General features: G+C 39.7%; 1 protein-coding gene across 2 annotated transcripts in view; it reads right to left on the bottom strand.

Moving 5' to 3' along the window:
* Positions 1 to 20,797, bottom strand: part of GPC1 (glypican 1) — a 215,309-nt gene that overhangs the window by 140,562 nt on the left and 53,950 nt on the right. Inside the window, exon 1 of one of the 2 annotated variants that reach the window (XM_083363617.1) lies at positions 1,287 to 1,488. The exons of the other annotated variant lie outside the window; for it this stretch is intronic. The gene's annotated coding sequence lies outside the window, so the exon portion shown is untranslated. Of the gene's footprint in view, positions 1 to 1,286; positions 1,489 to 20,797 lie in introns of those variants that run through there. 2 annotated transcript variants of the gene reach the window in all.

Raw genomic sequence — 20,797 nt, 5'->3', positions numbered from 1 at the left:
CACAGAAATAGCTGAGTAAGCAGTGTACTGAGCTCTAGCACCTTGTTGTGGGATAAAACTCATAGATACTGCATGTATTGTGTTACCTTATGCTTTTTTAGGCACTCACACCTACCAGAAGAAATGAACTGAGTTGGGCCAGCCCCCGGCCTCCTGGATTAACTGCTTGCACCACATATTCATTTTACTAAATAGGCATTTCTAGTGCAGATAGCTACTAAATACAAGGGACAATGGATAAAATGACACCATGAATTCCTGCTTTCAGTAAGTAGCCAATTGTTGGCATTGTTCATTATCCAATGAAAACATTGGGCATTTTCTGATTCATACCACTTGGAAACATTAAAAGCAAAGGAAGGCAATGCTGAAAGCCCAACTTGTGAAACAAAAGAGTCTTTTGTCAACCCTGCACAGCTCACATGGCAAAAGCAAAGGATATACGTGTGCTCTAAAAATGTCCAGCCAAAACAAATAAAAGTCAAAACAGTAGCAAATGAAGATGCAGCAATATTACAAACACAGCAAGTACACATGAGAGGGGCTCACCAGCAACCTCATTACTTTTAAATATATAAACCATAGAATGACAGATCACATGTAAACACAAACATACATGTCATTGAAAATGTTACGAACACATAATTAAAGCTGAAAAACTTGGGAATGTTCTTACTATACTATCCTTTTAAATGTTGTATTTCTGTAAAATATGTAAGAACCGAAAGTTTCTATCCAGTAATAAATTTACCTGGAAAACTGATGCTTATTAATGGCGTACTGCTTTTTTGTTTGTTTCTTGTACTCAGTTACACTTTAGTGAACACAAACAAATAATTCTTTTTTTGTCTGTCTTGACCCTAAACACAGCATCCCTTGAGGTTGTAAAAGTGGCAGAGAAATAATATGCCCCACTGCTTCCAGTACTTAAATCTGTAGCCAAGCAACTTTTACTGAAATAAATGATGTAATGAGAAAAAGAAATTACGTATATTTTACCAAGCAAGCTAAGCATGCAGGGGAGCTTTGAATATGAGCAGTAGAAAGAAACGAGGGAAATCTGGGTGAACCACAAAGGGCCATTCTGTTTCAGTTAAGGGATGCAGAGAACGAGTAATTAGATCTTATTACAATAGCGGTTTTGCATCCAGGTCTCAAGCGTACAGTTTCAAGAATACTCCTTTCAGTTCCCTTAAGTTGTGGCTCAGCAGTTTTGAAAACCAATTGCCTTGGATTTCAGCATGATACAGTTAGTTTTTCTTTTAAAAATACATACTTATACTCACCTGCTGTCTGACAACTTTTCCTTATTTAGTCACACATTTTATAATATAGTGCACCATCTATAAATATGCTTAAGTCCAATAGTTCAATTGCTCAGATTTTAAATTTTTGGAGTAATTTTCAATTACAAATTAAATCTTTTGCTTAGTAGTCATCTAAGACCTGAGATTCTGTTTATAAAAAGAAGATTCTCCTTCAGGCTGGTAGCCACCAGTGGCGTAGCGTGGGGGGTGCAGGGGGGGCCGGCCGCACCGGGCGCAACATCTGGGGGGGCGCGCTCGCACTGAGCTGCTCAGGGAGCCCCAAGGGCTGCACAGAGTCGGCTTGGCTCCGCTCTCGAGCTGCTCTTTCTTGCAAAGCGAAACGAGTCCGGCAGGTGAGATGGGCGGCCACATAAACTGAATAAAATAAATAGAACCGCCCAACTCTCCGCCCAGGCTCAGGCCAACCGCAAGCGCCCCGCAGGCGCCCCGGCAGGCTTGGCCGAGCGAAGACAGACCCGCCGGCCAGCTGGCCTAGCTTCGTGCGCATGCGTGGCTTTATTTAGCAGGGCTCACGTGCGAGCTTGAATGCAGCGGCTCTTGCAGGTCGGAGCCCCGCCCAGCCGCCCTCAAGAGGGACCCGGAAGCATCCCGCATGCGCGCAACTCTTCTTGGAAAGTCTACGTCGCTGCGGGGCGCATCTTTTCGGCGGTGCCATGACGTCACCAGGTTAGGGGGTGCAAATTGCCCTGGGTGCTGACAACCCACGCTACACCACTGGTAGCCACATGTATTAATAGGAGGAATGAGGCAGGAGTCCAACAATCTATTAAAAGCACATAGCTCATTCATGAACATGGCAGTGGACACCTGTTGGTATGTATGTGTAAGTGTATAAAATGTAGGTTCCATTAAAATAAGCAGAATGCAATAGTGATATCTCTTATGCTTCAATTCATACAGAAGCTGACAAAATATTATCTTTTTACAGCCTCATGCTAACCTGATATAATAAACCTCAAGCGCCCAGCTGTTTTAGGAATGGTGGGAATTTAAGTCCATCCCTGGCATTTAGAGAGGTTTGTCTCAATATTGAGAAATCTTTTTTAAAATAAAACTAAGGGAGGCACTATAGTGTGAGAGTAAAAGGATAACTGTTATTCTTCCAAAAGCACTATCTTTTCCCAAATCATTTTAATCCATATGCTTCTATACTGAAATATATGACCTACAGCTGTCATCGTGGATATCACTCCACAACAAATGACATCACCTCACCATAATTTGCCAGCAAATTTGGAAAACTCAACAGTGGCCACAGGATTGGAAAAGATCAGTTTACATTCCAATTCCAAAGAAAGGCAGTGCCAAAGAATGTTCAAACTATTGCACCATTGCACTCCTTTCTCATGCCAGTAAAGTTATGCTCCTACAAGCTAGACTCCAGCAGTATGTGGATCGAGAACTACCAGAAGTACAGGCAGGATTTCAAAGAGGCAGAGGAACTAGAGATCAAATTGCCAACATACGTTGGATCATGGAGAAAGCAAGGGAGTTCCAAAAAAAATCTACTTCATTGACTATGCCAAAGCCTTTGATTGTGTGGATCATAACAAACTGTGGCAAGTTCTTAAAGAGATGGGCATACCAGACCATCTTATTTGTCTCTTGAGAAACCTATATGTGGGCCAAGAAGCAACAGTGAGAATGGGACACGGAACCACTGATTGGTTCAAAATTGGGAAAGGAGTCCGCAAGGCTGTATACTGTCACCCTGCCTATTTAACTTATATGCAGAGCACATCATGAGAAAGGCAGGGTTAGAGGAATCAAAAGTTGGAATTAAGATTGCCGGAAGAAATATCAACAACCTAAGATATGGAGACGATACCACTCTAATGGCAGAAAGTGAAGAAGAACTAAAGAGCCTCTTGTTGCGGGTGAAGAAGGAGAGTGCAAAACTTGGGTTGAAACTTAACATTAAGAAAACCAAGATCATGGCATCCGGCCCTCTCAATTCCTGGCAAATAGATGGGGAAGAAATGGAGGTAGTGACAGATTTTATTTTCCTGGGCTCCAAGATCACTGCAGATGGGGACTGTAGCCAAAAAATTAAAAGACGCTTGCTCCTCGGGAGGAAAACCATGGCAAATCTAGACAGCACACTAAAAAGCAGAGACATCACCCTGTCAACAAAAGTGCGTATACTCAAGGCTATGGTCTTCCCAGTTGCAATGTATAACAGTGAAAGTTGGACCATAAGAAAGGCTGAGCACCAAAGAATTGAGGCCTTTGAACTGTGGTGCTAGAGAAGATCCTTGCGAGTCTCTTGGACTGCAAGGCAATCAAACCACTCAGTCCTAGAGGAGATCAACTCTGACTGCTCTTTAGAAGGCCAGATCCTGAAGCTAAAACTCAAATACATTGGCCACCTAATGAGAAGGAAGGACTCACTGGAGAAGAGCCTAATGCTGGGAAAGATTGAGGGCAATAGAAGAAGGGGACGACAGAGAATGCGGTGGCTGGATGGAGTCACTGAAGCAGTAGGCATGAGCTTAAATGGACTCCAGAAGATGGTAGAGGACAGAAAGGCCTGAAGGAACATTGTCCATAGGGTCGCGATGGGTCAGACACGACTTCGCAGCTAACAACAACAACAACAACACCATATCTTCATGAAGGTCATTTCTGCTAAAAGATATATATGCCCAGAAGATACATAACTCATTCCTCAAACTTCAACTATCTTTGTAGTTAAAAAAAAGAATAAGACATACAGTTTGAATGAAATTCTTTAACAAATGTACAGTATGTACAGTATGTTTTGAATGCTCTCTACATGGAGCTGCCCTTGAGGACCACTCGGAGGCTTCAGCTGGTGCAGAATGCAGCCGGGTGAGTAGTAATGGGAGTGTCCCGATACTCTCATATAACACCTCTTCTCCATGAGCTGCATTGGCTTCCAGTTGCCCTCCGGATGAGATTCAAGGTGCTGGTGATGACCTATAAAGCCCTAAATGGCATGGGTCCGGATTACCTTAGGGAGCACCTGCTACCAGCATCAGCTTCCCATCGTCCTGTGCACGCCCACAGGGAGGGCCTCCTTAGGGTTCCGCCGGTTAGAGATTGCCGGCGGGTGATTCCCAGGGGGAGAGCGTTCTCTGTGATTGCGCCCGCCCTTTGGAACAAACTGCCGATGGAGCTTCAGACTGCCCCCGACCTTCGCTCGTTTTGCCGGGACTTAAAAACCTGGTTGTTTGAATTGTCTGGCCTGGACTGAGGCATTTTAAATTTTAAAGTATTTTAATTAAATCATATTAAATTATATTAAATTAATTTTAAAATTTTAATTTTATTGTTATTATGAATTGTGGGCTTGTACTAATTTAATTCCATTTTATTCTTTTTTTGTACTGTTTTAACTGCCCTGTGAACCACCCTGAGTCCTTCGGGAATAGGGCGATATATAAATTCAACTAATAAATAAAAAAAATAAATAATATATGGTATTGGATTTTTGATCACATCCAATTTAATTCTTATCAACATAAAATCAACTTGGGACATGAGATGATCTACAAACAGAAATGTCAGTTAAGCCTATTTCCTTGTTGGAGAGACATCAGAAACCAAAGAGCATAATTCATTGTTAAATTATGCTACAATTGGGAATGATACTTTAAACATTACACAATGCAATTTACTGTTAGTAATTCTATAAAAAAAATAGTCTCCTCTGACCTGACAATTATGTGAAAGGATAGGCTACACTGTAATATAAATCCTAATTTATATGCTGAATAAATGCATTCTGCATTCTCAAGTAAAAGTCTTTAAAAGGAGGTGATGTAGGTATATTGCTATGATTTTGTCTTCAACCAAATCAGTCTGATGATGGTAATTTAAGATGGTAGGTAAAAGCACAATCATATTTATACAGTGTATGGCTGTACATACTTATAAATTATTGATTTACCAGGCTTATAGGCTGTTCCAAACAGCTTATTCTGAGCAGCCAACTTCCCAAATACATAGTCTGAGATTAAAAGTAAATAAGCACAGGTAGTCTTTAGGTTACAATGGCAATTGAGACCAGGATTGCCATTTCTAAGTGATGTGGCTGTAAAGTGCAATATCACATGACTACATTGCTTAGTGATAGCAATCCAGGAAGTCCCAGTTGCTGCCATTACCCCAAGATGCACGATTCATTAAATGGAAAGTAGTGGGAGTCTTAGGTAAGGAGTGCAGGGCTGGCACAAGACAGAGGGAGGCCTGGTACAGGCTGTATGTAAATTGGGAAGGTGGTGCTGCAGGACCACAGGAAGGCTAAGGGGAGGAGGAAAAAGGTGGGGGTGAGCACAGGAACCGTGAGATATGATGAGTCCCCCAGATACTTCCCCAGATGTCAGCTCCAGGCATGTCAGGAAAGGAGTTGGTCAATGGCTCGGAGCAGCTATCTGACAGGGATTTGGCTGAAGCACAACTGTAGCAAGACAGCCCTGAGGCTTCAGGTGGGGAAAAATGCAGCTGCAGCTGGTCAGTGATAAGGAAGAGGAACTGATTGCTACACCTGATCCAAGAACAGAGAAAAGGCAAGAACAGTGAAGGTCAGCTTGATTATTTGTGAGGAGGCAGCCTCACCCCTCTTGATTGGCTGCACCACAGCTGGCTATTTAGTACAGCAGACAAATGGAGATGATACTGGAAACAATGTGTTCATTTCCTAGCTGCCTTGCTTTGGATTGACCCCATGCCTTGACTTGGATTGTGTCTTGTGACCTCTCTTGTGTTGTGGATTTAATTTTGTCTGGTGGGTTTATCTTGTTTGGGAAACTTTCAAGTGCCTTGAGGACTCCTTGACTATTGCTCGGTGGGCTACCATCGGTTTGCTTTTGGCAGGACTTAATTAGGACAGTTCTGGGCTTTGGGTGAAGGGAATTGTGGGGGAATATTAATAAACCGACTAAATCACCATTATGTGGTTGTGTGTGAATGAGTGGGACATCACAGTGGGAAGGAGAGTACAATTTGTGTGAGCACAGAAAGGCTAAGGGAACAAGGTATGGCACAGTGCATAGGAAGACCATAGGGGATCTACCAGAATGCTTTGTTACCTTCCCTGCTGACTTCCCCATTGACTTTGCTTTTGGGAAATTGACAGGAAAGGTTGCAAATGGAAATAATGGAAATTGTGCGACCAGAGGAGTGCAAGTGCAATTGGTTACCAAGTGCCTGAATCACAATCATATGACAGCAGGGATGTTTGGACAGCCAGAACTCTGAGGCCTGGTTGTGAGTACCACTCATTCTGCACAGTTGTGACTTTGAACAGTCATTGAACAAGTGGTCAGTAAGCCAATTATATATATATATATATATATATATATATATATATATATATATATATATATATATATATATATATATATATATATTGAGAGAGAGAGAGGGGGGAGGGACTCAGTGGGTTAGGTAGACACTGAGCTTGTCGATCATAAGGTCGGCAGTTTGGCAGGTCGAATCCCGAGTGCCGCATAACAGAGTGAGCTCCTGTTACTCGTCCCACCTTCTGAAATTCGGAAACCAACCCACAAGCTTGGAGAATGAACTTTCACCCTCAATTTAGGGCTAAATTTTGGTTACAATTAGAACACCACTAAACTAAAAAAAATCATGCCAAAGATCAGTGTCTCTTTCCCATAATTATTCTCACTGGCTGCTGGAAAAAAGAATGCAAGCAAATCTGAATTTTACTAACATGGTTGTGGTTGGGAATCTGGGGGTCAAAAAGTGGGGGCAAGTTGGGTAGGAGCCATACATAGTGTTTGAGTTACGACAATCTAGAGCAGAGGTCTCCAACATTTCTCGGTTGGTGGACCAGAAGAAAAGGGAAGGGGAAGCATTTTACGTGCACACCCACACATACACACCCACCCACACACAAACAGGGCTGCAAGCACATGCAATACAAACAGGGTGGTGCTAGTGCCCATATAACACCTGCTAGCACTGCCCCATTTTTGCCATGTGGGCGCTAGCATCAACCTATTTTAACGCAGCCCATTTTGACACATGGTGCCCCATTTGTGTAGCGGCAGTGCTAGCATGAGTGGAGGTGAGTGCGCGCGCGCACACACACACACACACACACTGGTCAGCCTGTCCTGTGTCCCGGTGGCCAGCAGGCCACAGCCCAGTAGTAGACCTCAGCCCATAGGTCGGGGTCCCCTGCTCTACAGCATGCGGTATTCCTGGGTTTCCATGAAATTCTAACGCATTTTCTGAAACAAGGATTATTTGTTTTTATAAGAATGTGTAAACTTTCGGCCAGCATTGCAGGCTTCAGAAACATCTTCAAGCAGTATGGAATTTCATTTCTACAATATTTATATGCAATGGTATAAAAAAATCTGCTAATCATAAAAGATGTAACTTAAAGCTTAATTATGCTTCCCACATTACCTAAAATCTGCATTGCAGGGCCCACACTTAAATGATATACGTATCCTTTTCAACTGTTATTTTCTCATTATCCCGTATTGTGTCAGGTTGTTATTACTTCCATTAAAAAAAGGATGTTCACTGTTTACCATGTAATTGCTACAGAGATGGTAATTAACAGTGATGAATTTGAGTAACCAAGGTTAAATTAATTAAGACTGAAAAACAAGAAATTAATGAAGGGAATGCTAAGCCAATCTCATGACAAATTCTCCCATCTTCTTTAAATTACAAGAAGAACTTAAAACTTGTATGGCTTGTGCAGGAGCTCTTCTACTCAGGTTTTCTTCTTCTTGTATTTAACCAATTCTGACAGCTTCAAAGAAGCAATGTGCATCCTGTCCGGGTTATTTAGAAGCTTCACTAATGTGTTTGCATTGCATGTTTCTAAGGTTACAGACCAAAACAGATCCAGGTAATAACTAAATGCTGAGGAATTTCCCCAAGAGACAAACTTCAAGACTTAACTGTTGAATGCATCTTATTTCAAGAGAGAAGCCAACTCTTCTTTAATTGTTCATCAATCAATTAACTGTCTCTCAAATGTCCAATTAATCAGACAACTGGAATTAAACAAAGGGCATCTTTGAAAGGCTAGCCTCTTGACAGCATTCAAGTGACCACTTGATTAAGGTGTGCTTGTTTGGAAAGAGCCATGAGGTTGGAAAGAGCACTCAACCACACAGTTAGTATGCCTTTCAGACAGACAGATAAAAGGGGTGGGGAGGAACCAATCCTTTGTAAGGCAACTTAACCTTCACATCCACCAGGATTGCTTAAGGAAGAGTGTGAAGTACAAAATGAATTAGCCTCACTTAGCAGAGAGGATGCTGGCACAAACATTGAAATGTCTTTTGCCCAGCACTGTTTCAGTTGAATATGTAATAAGATGATAATACTCACAGAGATGTGCAGGCAATAATTGAGATCATAGTTGCAGCAACACTAACACAGGCAGCAAAGAGAGCCTCCTCCACTGTGGTGTTTTTTGTTTTTTTTGCTAACCACCAGTGAGTAGTGGCTGATATCCTTATGAAATGGGTGCTTGATTCTTTTTACACACAGAAGCCAGCAGCCTTTTAGGAAAGAGGCTGACCTTCACAACAGGAGCAAGGAGTTCACCAGTTCAGCAGCTATTGGTCAAGACATATCAATGAAAATGGGAAGAGGAGAAGCAGGTGAAGAGTCTAGGAGTTTTTTTAAAAAAAGGAGTAAAACAACCAGATGACTACAAAGAATATAAATCTTTCCATTCCCCCACCCAGATACAACTGAAGAAGCTTCTTGAATGAGAAGCAAAATGCTTTCAAAGGAAACCCCCCCCAACACACAAACACAAAAGTCCAGTTGCCTTTTGAAATAAAAATTACCTTTGGGACTGGGAGTAAGAGCAGCCTTACCGAAAGAAAAACTGGAGCTGTCTGTTATTGTGTTTAGTTTAGATAGGGTTTCTTAAGGAACAAATAAGGTAAAGGTAAAGGTTCCCCCGCACATGCGTGCTAGTCGTTTCCGACTCTAGGGGCTGGTGCTCATCTCCGTTTCAAAGCCGAAGAGCCAGCGCTTGTCCGAGGACGTCTCCGTGGTCATGTGGCCGGCATGACTGGACGCCAAAGGCGCACGGAATGCTGTTACCTTCCCACCGTAGTGGTCCCTATTTTTCTACTTGCATTTTTACATGCTTTCAAACTGCTAGGTTGGCAGAAGCTGGGACGAGTAGCAGGCGCTCACTCTGCTACGCGGCACTCGGGATTCGACCCGCCAAACTGCCGACCTTCTGATCGACAAGCTCAGCGTCTTAACCCACTGAGCCACCGCGTCCCTATAAGGAACAAATAGTAAATACTAAATTACATCATTTGAGAAATGGAAAATCAAAATTCCACTTTAATTTGATGTTTTTCTCATTTATTGAACAGATACTAATCTAACTTTAAGGCTATGACAACTCACTCAGCTCTATCATTAACAGTCCATTTAATAAATCCTTCAGATTATCTAAAAAGACAGTTCCAACATGGCATCTTCCAACAGAGTTGCTTGCAATTATGACTGTACTGTCATATTTTCCATCAAACTGGAATAAGGTATCACTATAATTCCACACACAATATCATGGTCTGGTTGCCGCATGGAACAGTGAAGGTGGTAAGTCAGTTAACCGGCTGCAGCACTACAGATGCAAATTAAGGGCTGTGCTGTATTTAAAAACACTGCTGGTCAGATGTCAAAAGGTTCTCACCTAGCCTTTTCCTCAACATATAATTTTTTGTGTGTGTGGAGGTGTAAATATAGGTGAGGTAAGTTAATTCAGCTTTGAGAGCTTTGCACTTTGAGAGCTTTACAGCTCCTAGATTTTTAACATGACACTTGTAGGGCAGGCATGAATTTTAAAGAAACAGTCTGAATTAACACACCCCTGCATTGAGATTACTCAACTCAGCTTGGTTGCCTGCATAATTCATTCTGTCAAACAGATTTGCCTCACTGCAGGCAGGAATGGGGGATTAGGTAGGGAAACATAAAAAACAGTTTACTTTCCCTCTCTGGTATGCAGTATTCAGATATAAGTATATTCAGTACATGCATCTCCTTATGCTGTAGTGACTAAAGCAATTTCCATTTTCCATTACAAATTATATTTTAGTAAATTTATATGGCCACTTCTCTCAGATGAAGTGATTCCAAGTGGTTACAATGCTTAAAACGCAACAATAAATTTATAAACATAATTATTTAAAAAGTCATTATTAAAAATAAAATCATCTGGTACAAGAGATAGTAAGTTAAATGCTAGAGACATTAAGATAATCTCAGTGCCCTGAGACCCCTGTGCTGGATGACATACCCAGGTCTTGAGGAACCTATGGAATATTAAAAGCAATGGAGCTAAACTCACTTTGGGAGAGAGAGGAGAATGTTTCATAAAGAGGGAGCCACAGCAGAGAAGGCCAGCCTCCTGGGGCCCACCTGTTGTGATTCAGGGTCAGCCTGTGGGTTCGGAAGTTGGGTCGGACGACTCAGAGGAGGAAGGGGGTGTTCAAGAGCTTGCTGAGGGGGTTGGAGAGCTTGCTGATGAGAGCCCTCAGCCAGGCCCCTCCCACCTGGTCACGACGCAGACCCAGCTGTGTGAGCCTGACAGCGTGGATGAAGATGACCCACAGCTGGCCCTGTTCAAGGACGCCCGACGCAGGAGGAAGTCAATCAGGAGTAAACAGAGGAAGGCAATGGGGCACCTCAGAAGGAGGCAGAGAGAAGCCACGCCCTGAACTGTATAAAAGGGGAATGCGTGGGAGGGCTGGTTTGCTGAAGGCAACCGCTTGAATAGTTCCTGTTTCATAGTTCGTGTCTTGTTCTGTTTGCTTTTGTATCCATAAATTTGGCAGGCTTAGTTCCAGCCTCTTGCCTTCTTGTAAAAGGGGTTGTCCTTGCCTTTTCTGCAGGGCCAGTAGCAGGCTGGTACAGAACACCACCATGTGTAAATCCCTAGCAGACGGGACCCAAAGCATGTGCTGTCTGCCAGATCTAGTGGGACAGGCAGATGTAATCCAGGAGAGCTAGACCCTCATGCCATAGAGGACTTTAAAGGACTTTTTAAAAGGTTATTTCAAGCTTTGAAGATTGGCATTTACTAATATAGACAATTCGTGTTTTATTATAAAGTATAACTCAAATTAATTTACCACATCCAAATTTACTGCTTCTTTCAAATTCCCCAAGTCCCAAAATTAATTGTAAATCTGGACATTCATCGGCAAGTATATTCTAAACACTTTCATAGGGAAAGTGTTTATTTTTAAATATTTAAATTCTTATTTTTAAAAAACATTATCTCCAATCATAAAAATGAATGTGGTTTTTGAGACAGGATGGTCGAAGTACAAATCAACTGTCAACCTAATATTTGAATCTTCAATACAGCTATTGAATCAGACTTCCTACATTCTCCTCTCAGAACTAGTACAGGAATCAAACATATTTTAAATTGAAATTTAAGATCAAATTATCTCATTCCTACTCTCGATATTTTTTAATCCTTCTCAGCAAACACAGGGACTCTGAAGAGGGAGAAAAAGTTCTCTCTGTAAAAGATCCTTCTCTTTTTCAATTTTTTTTTGTGAGATTTCATTAAGACAGTCTTTTTTGGAAGAAGATTGTAGGAATGAAGCTGTTTTGCTGGCTGGTACTACAAATCTTCAATAAATAATCTCAATCTACCATTTGCTTGAAAACAAAACCCAGAGGACTGATGCTTCATAATCAACTTTAATACCACATAGCCTGACCCTTAGAACTGTACTCTAGGCAGTATACCTAATTTCAACTGAACGAATTTGCATTCAGAGGAGTTACAGCATTACAAAACAGGCAACAAACAAAACTGCAGAATGGTTGAATAAAGTTCTGCTCTAGCACAGCAAATGCAATCCCACTTTCACTCTAAAAAAGTGACATGGTGAGAAAAAGTATTTTTAGTGGTGGTAGAGCTACAACCTGCAAATGAAAAACATAAACTTTTATTAATATGAATGTATTTTGGCATGATACTTGTAAAATGTCTACAAAACATCACCTAAGGAAAGAAACAGCCTCTTTCAACTGCTGTTGCTGCGACTAAGCAATGGTTCTTACAAGGGATGTGGGAGGTGAGAATATGTACCAGAGAAGATAGGTACCTAAAAGTGAGACCTTGTGCTTGGGGAAGGGGAGTGAGGAATGAAATGTTGAACAAAAGTTCTGCAACAAGAGCAACAAAAAGGTGATGTGATCAATGGCAGAAAGCAAACCTCTACCGATGTAAAAGTCAATGACACACAAAAGATGGCTAATTCTCAAGAGCAGAATTAAACAATTGCCAGTAACTGCATGAGCAAGCACAGCAAATCCATTCTGTTGGTTCTGAACATCAAAACTCCCAAGACAGTGTTTTATAATAGAGACCAATGTTTATGTTCTATCATGGAAGGCTGCAAGGAAAACATTCACCCTGCTAATCCTCCTTTTAAACCACTTCACCTAGCACATTGATTAGCTTCCCACTGCTGTTCGAACGACTGCACTACAATATGTAGCCTGTCACCGTTTAACATGAGGCACCAGTGACAGAACACAAGTGCCTTTTCCTGGCACACAACCAAATTCTTTATTTAAAGTGTTATTTCTGGAGCCTTTGCTTGCGGATTTGCAATCTGTCTTCCTATCTATGGAAAGCAAGAGCAACAACCATCTAGCCTTTATCTCATAGTTAAAATCTTATTATCAGCAATGCCTTTGGTAACTATATTGAAAAGTTGGTAGACTAAAATTAAAAAATGTAAGAAATGTACTTTTTCCTGGGTTTGCTTGAGAGACAAACTCGATCTAGGATGACCACCCTTTCTAAGAAGGATGCTGTAGGCAGAGATGTCCAAGAGGGTATGAGGTGGGAAAGTTACTAAAGGTATGTCCAGTGCTATGATGTAAATGGAGGATAAAAGGGAGGAGCTTGTATTGTGACATCATAATACCTGTTTTTGTCAGTTTCCATGAGCTCTTGTAATTGGTTTTGTTAGCAAAGGTTGAAATCCGAAACAACCCAAGGTAACCATTTCTGATCTTATATTATTTTGGGGGGGGGGATGCAGACATCATGATATTTCCTTTACAACTGTTTCTAAAACCACAGAGACAACTTTCTATAATCTTGGAACAATTCAGGGATATAGCATTTATTTAGAAAAGCCCTCTGAGAGCAGATATTTTGAGAGACTACTTTTATTTTTCCCCAAGTACTTTGGTATGGAAAATGATCTATGAATGGGGAAGTGGTTAAATTATTTGCATACTTTCCTAAAGCAATGAGAAACTGGATTTCAGCGGAATGAAAGTCAGAACGTTCTCCCATTAAATATACAAAATCTTATTTTACTAATAAGACTGGCTGGAACTCTAAAAATAGCTTTCTGTGCTGCAACATTTCACTGTGGGTCACATTCGTCTATTCAAAAGTTGTCACAAGGCATTACTAAAGGTCAGGCTAGATTCATACATCACATGAAGCCATAGTATGTGATATTTAGTGTTGCTAAACTGTGGCTTGCAAGCAATGGTATTGCTTACAACAATAAACAAAAGCAACCAATTATGGTTTGTTAAGCAAACTATGGCTTAATGCATATAACAACACAACATGTTAACTACTGAATAACTAAGCATGTGGCCTGGAACCCTAAAATGCATTTTTTTAAGAAAGAAATGTCCTTCTGGTATAGCAATATGGTTCAAACCACGATGAGGAAGAAAAGGGGAAATGTGCATTGGGACATCATGATGCAAGCTGTGGTCTTTCAAACTTACAAATATGTAAGCTGTGTGGTTTGCATTGCTTTGTTTTGTCATTTGTCTCCCTTGCTCTGCCCCTCTGTGGATGCCTTTGCTCTCTGGTCAACAAATGTAAGACAAATTAAAATGTCTATGTGTTCTGAAGGAAAGAACTTTTTTTTTAGCTTCCAGTTGCAAACTGAATGGCTTCTTTTTTTGTCAAGTCTGGCATAAAAAAGACACAGGCAATGTGTCAGTACAGACAGACAGTCTCACCCACTGATTAGCAAGCAAACTGTCATTCATGTGAAACTTCAGTTGATTAAGTTTCTCATACATGCTCCCACAGAAAAACACTCTTCATTGCCTGACAAACCTCAGCCATCTAGCTTTTCAAGCAAAGGCAAAACTGAATGTCAGCAATGCTGTGGTGTTTTTTTTTTTAACATGACCCGTTTTTCTCCCATTTTCATAGTACAATTAGTTTTGTGAAAAGTTGAAGAAAAACATTGCCAGCACAACTTCACAATGCTGAACACAAGCTGAAGCATTCAGAATAGCTCTCAAAGGCACCAGACTTTGCATTCTGCATCCGTAATAGCCATGGGCATGTTAGATTATGACTATAAGGGAGCCTTAGACAGGAATGGGCTATATTTCCCAGAGGTAAAAGGTCATATGTTTGCCAAGAGATGTGCAAATTTTATTAAGAGAACTTTAAGCAAAATTAAGTGGGGAGACACAGGCACAGATTCAAGTAGAAAATGGCTGGGCATTAAAAAAATGGCTGCTCATTAGGGGGAAGCAAGAGGCCAAAAAGTATATTTAGAAATCTTCAGCACATGTGATAGGAGATAGAGGTGTGGCAGCATCCCTGCCTGTGGTCCTGGATTCTGTGTGGCAATGGAGCTCCCCAGGTTTATAGTTCTGGGAGACTAATTTGCCATCTCTGAGCCAGGAGTTCATGGCCACCAGCTAAAGATAAGCAGGCAATGTGATGCTGCAGCTAAAAAACCAAAACAATATCAGGCTACATTTACAGAAGCACTGAGGGACGTCATACTATTGTACTCTTGTAGCATTCTAGGCAGAATTGTTTAAAAGAGAGATGAAGAGGGAGAAAGCTGGAGAATGTCCAGAGGAAAGCTACCAGAAATAAGAGCTCAGAAGCCAATCCATATAAAGTATGATTAAAGAAGCAGGACATCTTTAGCTTGCAAAACAGAACACTGGAGATATGATAATAGTCTATAAATATCTAAAAGCTTGCAGGAAGGGCAGATCTTTTCTGCTGAAAGAAAGAGCAGGACAAGGAACAGAGGGTTGACATTTTTAAAAAGTAGATTTAAAAACCTGAATATTAGGAGGAATATTGTCAACTTAGTACAGCTATAGATTCCCCTCACACTGTAAATGTTTAATGCATAGTTCACAGAGCAAGGATTTAGACAAGATACAACAAATATATTCTATGATCATGAAAAATGTATTTATTTGTTTTCTATGGCCGCCCATTTCAGCCAGTGACTCTGGGCAATGTTCATCATAAAAATGTAAAATAAAACACTACAGTATAAATATTATATGGTCACCAACTAAAACTATTGCCATAGATGTTAATATAATCAAGAAATGGGGTCCTTAACACATTGGAGGCACAGGTCTGGGCACATAACCTGGCCGTCATGGCTGTACAAAAGGCCAATAGGGTCAGGGTTATCCTCATCTATGAAGGGAGAATGTACCAGAAGATAGGGGCTATGACAGAGAAGGCACATTTCCCAATCTCTACCACTCAACATTCTTTGGCTGACTTCCTTGGCCAACCTGCCAGACTGCATTGTATGGGAAGGAACAGTTGGGAGAATATGGTCCCTAAGGTAATTCAACAAATTGAGTTGACTGCTGAATATACAGGTAGTTCTCAGTTAATAATTGCAAATGGAACTAGCAACTCCATTGTTCAGTGATGAAGTCCTAAAATGAAACATCATGTGAGCATGCCACTTATAATGTCAGTTCCATTGCAGTTGTTAAGTGAATCACCTTTAGTCTTTAAATGCAACATCACATGACTGTGACTTATAATTACTGACAGCTTGTCAGAAATCAGCAGTGAAACTTGCAAATGGTGATCAGATGACTGTGGGATGCTGTGACAGTTGTAAGTTTAAGGACCAGTCATAAAGCTATTTTTTCAGCAACTATTCTACGTTTGAACAGTTGCTGAACAGGGTAGTCATTAACTGAGGACTGTACATGCTTCCATACATACAAATACATACAATCCTACTCATCCTGCTAAACACATTTGGAGTTAGCAATATTATATAAAATGTAGTAAAGTAATAAGCCAAAAAAATTAAAAATATGCAATAAGAAAGAAATGTAGCAGAAATTTACTTCATTATATATCTTCATACCTGTATATTCTTGACAATCACTTTGTCTTGCACCATGTTCATATACAATTGCCATAGATCTTCAATCTTTTCACCTGTCTGATTTTCAGAAACTCAATAACTCCATTCAGCCACAAATTTCTTAGTCTTCTTATTGCTCTCTACCCATTCACTCTTTCCTCATATATTGTTTTTGTAGTGTATTGGTCTTTTACATGCTGTAAGTGTTTGCTTAAGTTGTATTGCTTGCTAATAGCTTAGTTCAATTGCTAAGTGCTTAGTTCACATATATGCTTGTAACGGTTGCTGGGCCGGCCCAGACTGGTTGTCTCCAGCTGGCTAAGTAGGTCTTTGGGTGGGAAACCACTGCTTTAAACCTATTGGTTGCCGCCTATCGGCCAAGCGTATAAATAGCTGCACAGCAGCTCCTATGTTGCTTCTGTTATGTTCTGACCTTCAATAAAGCCTGTTGCTGTTTTGAACCCTCCGTCTCACTCAATGCCTGCAAAGAACCAGCTACAAAACAGTTTTATAATCAGACCTTCATATATTCATTCTCTATGACCAAACTATCTCAAACTTCTTACTGCTTTCCACCCATTCACTCTTCCTTCATTTACTATTGTTTTACATTCAGATCTTCATTTATTCATTCTCTTTGACCAAACTATCTCAATATGCTTCTTTCAAAGTGGTCATTTACTTTTATGTTCAGTCCATGTTTATTTGATATCCCTTCATTTTGATCTTATCTCTTTTTGTTTACCATAAACACTTCTTGCGAATCTATTCCTATTGAATTCACTTGTATTAGTTTTATTTAGTTCTTTCAACATATTTAACTGTTGCTTTCAGATAATAAAAGTGGACAGAAATACACACATAGTCTTTTTGCATCTTTTGACAAATATGCATTTCTCACAAAAGACAACACCCTGCCTACTAAGATCCTGCTAACATTTCCATATTCTAAAATTTCCTTCCTTCCTTCCTTCCTTCCTTCCTTCCTTCCTTCCTTCCTTCCTTCCTTCCTTCCTCTTAGTCAAGCAAAATCTTAACATTTCTAATTGGCAGCTACAGATGGAGATTTCACAAGCCAATTTAAAAAGCCACCATTTTGTCACTTTTATTTTTAAATCTTGTTTGCCCACTTTTTCATCAAAATTGTTTTTTCTCTACTTCTTGTGACCTTAAATCTTCCTTCCTCTCTTTAACTTAATTGTTTACTATTATCTTCTGTTCTATACTATATCATACATCATATCAAACCTCATTTTTTCAACAATTATTTTCTTATATGCATTGTTCCTTATCTTTATCATTTCACCAAGTATTCTTTTTCATGCTTCCATATTTTTTTCATTCCTATAATGTAATTCTTCTCATTCTTCTAACTAATTTCCACATTTTCTTTTCTTACATCTACTCTCAACCCATTTACCTGGCTTATTAATCCTTCTTTCAATACTTTTTCATGTAAAATCTGTAGTTTCTCTTCCTATAGTGTTCCATGTCCATTTCCTCCCCCATCCCCCAAGAACAATTTGTTTTTTTTAATATTGCCTGAGTTGGGATAAGTTATATTAATACAGAAACAGCATAACAACTTTTTAAAAAACTATTTGCAGCATTATTGATACAATATTTTAGATCTATATTTGAAAATTATTGCTATTGTGATTGGTCACACAGTTAGCCAGATGTTTAGACTGGACTTGATATCTTACTCCACCTCTTGAATCAGATGTCGTGATAATGACAGTATTAAAGTTACAGGTGGTCCTTTACTTACGACTGGTTACTTAGCGACTGTTCAAAGTTCTGACAGATCTACCTGAAAGGGAACTTACTGACCTAGATTTGAAATTCTGATGGTCATACACACACACACACAGTCACTTCAGGCACTTGGCAACCAGGGCACATTAATGGCCTTTGTAGTGTACCATTCTAATGTCAACATGCTTTACAATAGTTTTATGAAAACTGCTATTTGTTTTCATTTTTCAGTAAAACTGCACCATAGTGAAACATTGATTATTGCTTAACAACCACAGCATTTGTTTAATTGAGGATTTGCTTAACAACTGCCACAAAAAAGGTTTGTAAAATTGGGTCAGACATGTGATCATCCTGTTTTATGACTATCAGAAATTATGATCATGATGGATAGGCTTCATTACAGTCTTAACTCAGGGACTACCTGTACCACTGCAGGATGTAATCATTACTATAATTATTAGATATTATTAGATATAAAATCACAAAATACAAAGACTTGCAAACAGAAGTAGAATAATGATGACTAAGAAAGGAAAGATAGTAGCAATAGTAACAAGCACCTTGGGTGCAATCCCAAAACAACTGGAGCACCACTTGAATACCATTGACATTGACAAAATTACCATCAGTCAGTTGCAAAAGGCAGCTTTATATGAAACAGCTTATATCCTGCACCGGTATCTTTAACATCATCAGTCAAGAACATCTGCCCTTCCCAGGTCCTTGGGAAGGACTTGATAAACTGATAAAAATGTCAAATCCAGTCTAAATATCTGCCTTCTGTGCAATGGACCATAATAAGTTATTAAACTTGTATACCTCTGACACTCAACATCTTTGGATGGCTCAAAATAATCAAAGAATTACAATATATGAATGATTTGGCCCAAAGGAAGACACCTGGGACAGCACAAGATTCATACAGTATACCATCTGTACTAAAAAAGAAAATAGAGAGATGGGAAAATGGAATGGGCTTGAGACATCCTTATACCATAACTGAAGAAATGGTAAATAAAAATTAGTACATTTAGAAGGAGAACACTATGGAATATGAGCAAATGGAATATGAACTCAGTCGTGTGAAATTTTAGATAATTACTCTGGCTGCATATACACTGAGAAGATCATAAGCAAATTCCACCTGATATTTGCTCTGGGACTGATTGTCCCTATATGGTAGCAACCACACGATCGCGGGGTCAGTCAAGCAAGGACAATATGTGGGTTCTGTGCACCCATTAAACCTCTTGATGTGGAAGAGATTGATTCAGGAGTAAACAGCACAGAAGGACTGTGTGACCTGACTTGTAATAATCTTCCATACAAAGAGAGCCAAGTCCTAGAAAACAGAACAGAGGCAAGGAAAGAAAGAAAAGTAAGAATGAAATATTTACATTATATACAGTATCTGCCGAGAGTGGATACTTGCCAGATGTAAAGACTGAAGCAATAGAATTGAAACCTATAGAATATTTGACCTTGGGACTTTTCAATAGTACTTATATATTGATTTTAAAAGTTTTGGCTTAAATCAATCAGAAAATAACAGCCTCAGCAACAGGATAATTTAAAATTGGGGTGGGCACCTTTCAATGATCACAGCTGCACTTAATATTTTATAATGGGAGAGAGAAGAATGAAAAATGGGGTCACAACATGCATATGGACTGGGTTCAGCTTTGGACTTAATTTTTTTTAATGTGATGCACCTACTTTAGCCTACATCTCTAATTTTCTCACCAGAAGATGAGTCATAATGAAATTTGTGAAATATAGACATGATAAGCAAATTAATAAAAGATGTGAGGGAGCTGTGTCATCAGTTTTTGGCACCCACTTTGATGGGATTTAAGAGGGTAGTTCAGACAGAACTCAATTATAAATTTTTAATATCTAGCATGTTGCTACACTGTGGGCCCTGGAGTGGACAATGTGATTTATTCTCATGTATTTTTCCCCTGAATTTATGAAATATTTTTAACCTCAAGGAGTTCTTGTGGAGTCAGCAGTATATGCATATTATAAACAAACAAAGTATTTCAGATGTCTTATCAGAACATTAATTATATGTTCTGAGACTATTTTACTTAGATGTAACCCATAATGATGGTTAGAAATGTGTGTTTGAGTGTGGAAAAAGTAAACAAATACCGTAGATTCCCCCATTTGTTTAAATGGTAACTTCATCAAATGAAAAAAAAGCAAAATAAGTTAATTGCACATATTCAGGCTCTTATGATATCACCACCAGGAGCTCAAAAAGCACTAGGAATGGAAGAGCAATTAGTGCAATGTAATGTAGCATCAAGCAAAGCTGATCTAGACCGAGTGGAGACATTTGAAGAAGAATAGATATCTCCTTGAGGAAAACCCTCCATTAAAAAGACTAAGCATCAATTTAATGGTGCTTCCACCCTGTTATTTTTTCTACTACTTATTATTTACCAGTGATCAGATATTATAGTAAAACAGATATATGAACTCTTACTGACCTTTAAAATTGGAACTTGTAAGATGAGAGCTTATTGTCCTCTTCCTTCTCAA

This window comes from Vipera ursinii (assembly GCF_947247035.1).
Source record: "Vipera ursinii genome assembly, chromosome: 5".
Lineage (NCBI taxonomy): Eukaryota > Metazoa > Chordata > Lepidosauria > Squamata > Viperidae > Vipera > Vipera ursinii.
This window is presented reverse-complemented; position numbering and strand designations above follow the sequence as displayed.